Source organism: Ornithorhynchus anatinus, chromosome X2, assembly GCF_004115215.2.
Source record: "Ornithorhynchus anatinus isolate Pmale09 chromosome X2, mOrnAna1.pri.v4, whole genome shotgun sequence".
Lineage (NCBI taxonomy): Eukaryota > Metazoa > Chordata > Mammalia > Monotremata > Ornithorhynchidae > Ornithorhynchus > Ornithorhynchus anatinus.
The window spans coordinates 26,216,107-26,223,091 of NC_041750.1; positions in this window are offsets into that span (position 1 = coordinate 26,216,107).

The window sequence follows — 6,985 nt, forward strand, 5'->3', positions numbered from 1 at the left end:
TGCCACTCGTCAGCTGGGTGACTGTGGGCGAGTCACTTCACTTCTCTGGGCCTCAGTTCCCTCATCTGGAAAATGGGGATTAAGACCGTGAGCCCCACGTGGGACAACGCGATTCCCTTGTGCCTCCCCCAGCGCTTAGAACAGTGCTCGACACCTAGTGAGCGCTTAACAAATGCCAACATTATTAAGGGAGAGCAGGAATTTAACCTCCATTTTTCAGGTGAGAAGACTGAGGCGGAGAAAAAAGGGAACAGACCGTACAAGCAGGCCAGTGGTGGAGGCGGGATTAGAACCCGGGTCCCCGGGTCCTCAGCCCATGCTCTTCCCACTGGGCCGCGTTGTGTAGCCCGCGCTGCGGCTCGGTGAGCAGATTCCCGGCCGGTGGAACCTGTCAACTTGCCAGTTCGTCCTTGAGGTTTCCTGTTTTTCCCAAATACGATGGTTCCTCGGGAGATGTCAACTCTCTGGACGCGGAACCCTGTCCAGTCCTGGCTGGAAGTCCTTCCCCCTTGCTAGATCGTTGGTATTTGTTAGGCGCTGACTATGTGCCGAGCACTGTTCTAAGCGCTGGGGGAGATACAGGGTCATCGGGTTGTCCCACGTGAGGCTCACGGTCTTCATCCCCATTTGACAGGTGAGGGAACTGAGGCCCAGAGAAGTGAAGGGACCCGCCCACAGTCCCACAGCTGACGAGTGGCAGAGCCGGGAGTCGAACTCATGACCTCTGACTCCGAAGCCCGGGCTCTTTTCCACTGTCCCCCTGCACAAGGCCCTTTGGGAATCACCCCACCTCCGGGAGGCCTTCCCTGATTAGAGAAGCAGCGCGGCTCAGTGGAAAGAGCCCGGGCTTGGGGGTCCGAGGTCATGGGTTCCAATCCCGGCTCCGCCACTTGGCAGCTGTGGGACTGTGGGCAAGTCACTTCACTTCTCTGGGCCTCAGCGACCTCATCTGGAAAATGGGGACTGTGACTGGGGGACCACCTGATGACCCTGTATCTCTCCCAGCGCTTAGAACAGTGCTCTGCACATAGTAAGCGCTTAACAAATACCAGCATTATTGTTATTGTTATTATTAAGTGTGCTCTTGTGTCTACCCCAGCGCTTAGAACAGCGCTCTGCACATAGTAAGCGCTTAACAAATACCAACATTATTATTTGTCAGGGACTGTGACTGGGGGACAACCTGATTCCCCTGCATCTCTCCCAGCGCTTAGAACAGTGCTCTGCACGTAGTAAGCGCTTAACAAATACCAACATTATTATTTATCTCTCACCTCCGCACCCAGCCTGCCTCCCCTGTAGGGCCACTGCAGGATTTCTCCACCATTTAAGCACATGCCTGGACCACCCAGTCCCACTGCATTTCTACCTAAGCGCTTAGTACAGTGCTCTGCCCATAGTAAGCGCTCAATAAATACTATCGAATGAATCTCTATTGCTTATTCTCACTTTCCCATCTTTCAAAACCCTGTGTTTTTCTTTTCCCCCCCCTAAAAAGGGGGGTTAAAAAAAATCACTTCATTAGAGGGCCTGAGGGAATGGAGGCAGAAAATGCCAATGCCCGGGGTGCCCGGCACACCACCTACCTCTCCCTCACGGAGGATTTACCCCAGACAGTCGCAACTCTCTCTAAATTAGCTTTGAGTCACCGAGGTGATTCATAAGGCCGAAAAGACAGGTCGAACTGGAAATGAGTTCCTCAGGAAATGATCCGAGAAGGATCCTAACAGCCAAAGGGAGATGCTAACTTTTTTTAAAAAAAAAAAAAACCACCTTCAAGGAATGACTTTCCCACCCTTTCCCCTTTTCCACTTCCAAATAGGAAGTCAGGATGACGGGCAAATCTCCGGAGGAGAAAACCAAAAGAAAAACCCTTCGGCTCCGCCGCTCACCTTTCTGCTCCCCCCTGCCAGAAGCCATAAATCAAACGAGAGAAGTAGAACTTCCACCCCCGGGGCAGCCAAAATACACAGATTTTAGGTGTGGGGAAAGCTCGAGTGAGTCACCGGAGAGCAGGGAAGGGGAGAGGAACAAAATGGACCACAGGTGCGACTGAAAAATCCCAGCCTTGATTCCAACTCCATCATCTCGGGGTTCTGTAGCCAAAGGAAGATCTGAGTCATATGGGTTAGGCAGGGCGAAGAGGGATTAGCGAGGAAAAAGGTGAATCGCCTGGCTGATGCCCATAAAAAAAAAAAGGACGGAAAGGACAGAGAGGTGATCGCGGGGAGCCCTCCATTCCCTGGAATTATTAATTTCTTTAATAGCCTCTTTTAAGCGCTTACTAGGTGCCAGGCCCTGTACGGAATGCTGGGGTAGATACAAAATAATGGGGTTAGGCTCGTCTATGTAATAAATGTTGGTACTCGTTAAGCGCTTACTACGTGCAGAGCACCGTTCTAAGCGCCGGGGTAGACACGGGGGAATCAGGTTGTCCCCCGTGGGGCTCACGGCCTTCATCCCCATTTTACAGATGAGGGAACTGAGGCCCAGAGAAGGGAAGCGACTCGCCCACAGTCCCACAGCTGACGAGTGGCAGAGCTGGGATTCGAACTCATGAGCCCGTACTCTTTCCACTGCGCCACGCTGCTTCTCTATGTCCCACCTGAGGTTCACCTGGCAAGTCGCTTCACTTCTCTGGGCCTCAGTGACCTCATCTGTAAAATGGGGATTAACTGCGAGCCTCACGTGGGACGACCTGATGACCCCGTATCTGCCCCAGCGCTCAGGACGGTGCCCTGCACATAGTCAGCGCTTAACAAATACCGACATTATTATTATTACATGGGGCTCAAAGTCTAAATGGGGACAACGGGGAATTAATCCCCATTTTACAGACGAAGAAGCTGAGGTACGGACAAGTGCAGTGCCTCCCCCCAAGGTCCCACAGCAGACCAGTGGCAAAGCTGAGATTCGAACTCAGGTTTCACCAGACTAGGCCCTGCGCTGATCTCACCGCGCTATGCTGTGTCTCAGGAAAAAACTTCCAGATTCTCAGGCCTGCCCAGAATTCCTGGACATTTCCCTTTAGGGACTAAATTCGCTTTAAGTTCGCTTTAAATTCCTACCCATCGCTATCGAGAGTTGAGTGGGGAAGAAGGGGGTCTAGAAGAGGAGCAGCGAGGCTTAGTGGAAAGAGCTGGGGCTTGGGAGTCAGAGGTCATGGGTTCTAATCCCGGCTCCGCCACCTGTCTGCTGTGTGACGTAACTTCTCTGTGCCTCAGTTCCCTCATCTGTAAAATGGGGATGAAGACTGTCGGCCCCTCGTGGGGCAACCTCATTACCTGGTATCTACCCCAGCGCTCAGAACAGTGCTTGGCTCAGAGTAAGTGCTTACTAAACGCCATTTAAAAAAAAAAAAAAAGAAGTTAAAGGGAAGACTTGGAAAACTGAAGATCCCGATTCTAGTCCTGCCTCCGACCTGCTGGGCAATCTTGGGTAAATAACCTAACCTCTCTGGTCCTCTGTTATTCTTTCTACAGATAGGGGTCATTTCGACTTCATCTCTACCTCCCGGGGTTAATTAGAAGTCTACAAACCTCCTTGGAGATTTTATATCTACCGAACGTATTATAGTTTTCCAACTTATCTAAAAGCTCAGTGTGTGGGAGGGTGAATTCCCGGGTAACTGCTTCAGTGCTACGGTATAATTATCACGAATATGGCCTCTATTAAATGCTAGACCGAGGGTAGACACAGGTTATCAGATCAGACAGGGTCCCTGTCCCTCATGGGGCTCCCGATCTCTTATCCCCACCTGGCAGGTGAGAAAACTCGGGCCCAGAGAGTTTAAGTGACGTGTTCGTTCATTCAGTGGTATTTACTGAGCGCTTACTATGTGCAGAGCACTGTACTGAGCGCTTGGAATGGACAAATCGGCAACAGATAGAGACAGTCCCTGCCCAGTGAGGGGCTTACAGTCTCATCGGGGGAGAAAAGAGGAGTGTCAGGAGTGGGACTTACCCACGGTCACACAGGAGGCAAGTGTCAGAGCAGGATTAGAACCCAGGTCCCCTGACTCCCTCTAAGCCAGCTGCTGCATCAAATTTTTGTGCACTTCCCAATGCTCTGCACCGTTGCCATCTGCTGGACCACGGGGAACATGTCTAGCAGGGACAACTTTTTCTTCTTCGTCTTTTCATGGGATTTGTTTAGCGCTCGCTGGGTATCCGACACTGTTCTAAACGCTGGGGCAGCTACACGTTAACTAGGTGGGGCTCAGGCCCTTTCCTGCATGAGGCTCTTAGTCTAAGTAGGACGCATTTGATTCCCCTTTTTAGTTAAGAAGCTGCTGAGAAGCAGCGGGGCTCAGTGGAAAGAGCACGGGCTTTGGAGTCCGAGGTCATGAGTTCGAATTCCGGCTCTGCCACTTGCCAGCTGTGTGACTGTGGGCGAGTCACTTCACTTCTCTGGGCCTCATTCATCTGTAAAATGGGGATGAAGACTGTGAGCCCCACGTGGGACAACCTGATTCCCCTGTGTCTACCCCGGCGCTTAGAACAGTGCTCTGCACCTAGTAAGCGCTTAACAAATACCAACATTATTAAGCGCTTACTCTGTGCCAAGCACTGTTTAGGGAAAGATATGGTGCAAGTAGAACAGACGGTCTCTGTCCCATAAGGGGCTCACAGCCTAATTCATTCATTCAATCGTATTTATTGAGCGCTTCCTGTGTGCAGAGCACTGTACTAAGCGCTTGGAATGTACAATCCGGCCACAGAGAAATGATATTTAATCCTCATTTTACTGCTGGGGATTCTCTGTGGCCTAGTGGATCAGGAGACCTGGGTTTAATCCCAGCTCTTTCCTCTTCTCCCTCCTGCGTCCCCCTGACTTACTCCCTTTATTCATCCCCCCTCCCGGCCTCACGGCACTTCTGTACATTTCTGTCGTTTATTGATTTCTATTAAATAATGTTGCTATTTGTTAAGCGCTTACTATGTGCCGAGCACTGTTCTAAGCGCCGGGGGAGATACAGGGTCATCGGGTTGTCCCACTTTGGGCTCACAGTCTTCATCCCCATTTTACAGATGAGGGAACTGAGGCACCGAGAAGTCAAGTCACTTGCTCAAAGTCACACAGCTGACAGGTGGCGGAGCCTGTGGGACAACCCGATGACCCTGGATCTACCTCAGCGCCTAGAACAGTGCTCGGCACATAGTAAGCGCCTAACAAATACCAACGTTATTACTATTATTGTTATTTCGGTTAACTTCTCCCAAAAGTTGGGGGAGTGTGTGAATTGTCATGTCACCACAAGAGGGCAATCAGCAATAGGCAGTGAAAAGCATCCATCCATTCATTCATGCAATCCTATTTATTGAGCGCTTACTGTGTGCGGAGCACTGGACTAAGCGCTGGGAATGTACGATTCGGCACCAGATAGACACCATCCCTGCCCAACGACGGGCTCACGGTCTAAAAGGGGGAGACAGACAGCAAGACAAGAAGTCAGGCATCAGCACCATCAAGATAAATAGAATCACAGATATATACACATCATTGATAATAAATAATACCTAAAATAAATCGAGTAATAAATAATATATACATAATATACCCAAGTACTGTGGGGAGGGGAAGAGGGTTGAGCAGAGGGAGGGAGTAGGGGAAGGGGAAGGGGAGGAGGGGCCTCGTACTTGAGTTGGAAGATTAAACCATCAGGGGTATTTATTGAGCACTTCGCGGGTGCAGAACACTGTACAACACGCTTGAGAGAGGGCGGTGGAGTTGGTAGAATCGATCCCTGCCCTCGAGGAGCTTACAGGCTGGGGAATGATTCTACCTGAGGCGAAGATTTTGTTCCCCAAACCATTCCCCGAAGGAGTTCGGTGGAGCCGAGCGGAGCACAATGCGATAGAAAGGAAGACGACGACGATCCACCTAGGAAACATTAATCAATCGACGCGTGATATTTGTTGAGAGCATCGAATGACTAAGCATTGGAAGAGTACCAGTTGATCGCTACTGACATCAGTAGCAAGACCCTGCGATTTAAAAAACGAAAAAGAAAAAGATCAGAAATCAAGGTGTTTATCCTTTCGGAGGGAGAATCCCAAAGATGAAGATCTGAAGAGCGATACGTCGAGTCGGCAACATGCTGTGCTTAAAACGGGCAGGTTGGTTTCACACAAGGATACTCAGACCGGAGACCAGACGGAATGGCCTCGTTCCCTCTGAATAGGACATCCCGGTTAGGGTGACTGTAGACTGAACCAGGGATTGATAAAAATGACTGTGGTATTTGTCAAGCACTTACGGCGTGCCAAACACTGTATTAAGCACTGGGGTAGATACAAGATCGTCACATCCCAAAAGGGGCTCAAGGTCTACGTAGGAGGGAGAACGGGCACTGAATCCCCATTTTTCAGATGAGGGAAATGAGTCCCAGAGAAGTGAAGTGACTTTCCCAAGGTCACACAGCAGGCAAATGGAATTGCGGGGTTAGAAGCCAGGTCCTCTCCCTCCCAGGCCGGGGCTCTTTCCAAGAGGCCATGCTGCTGCTTCATGACTTGATTGATCTAATTATAATAATTGTGGTATTAATCAAGCGCTTGCTAGGATCCAAGCATTGTGAAATTTGGGACCGTTTGTGGGGAAAATGTGAGAGGGGTGTGTGGGGCGGGAGGGTGGCTACGGGAGGTGTTTATTTTTAATGTAGACTAGCAGGTAATGATGTCATTAGGCGGCTTGATTTTATCTTTCCACCCCCTGTGAACCCGTGAGTGAAACTCAGCCCCGGTAAGAGGCTCTATCGCCCTGGGGGTTAGCCTTGTCCTGAATGCTATTTGTGAGGTGCTTACTCTGTGCCAGGCACCTTACTAAGCGCTGGGGTAGATCCACGCTAATCAGGTTGGCCCCAGTCCCTGTCCCACATGAGGCTCACAGTCTTCATCCCTATTTTACCGATGGTCCAGAGAAGTGAAGCGACTTTAAGATCTCAAGGCAGACAGGTGGAGGAGCCGGGATTAGAACCCAGGTCCTT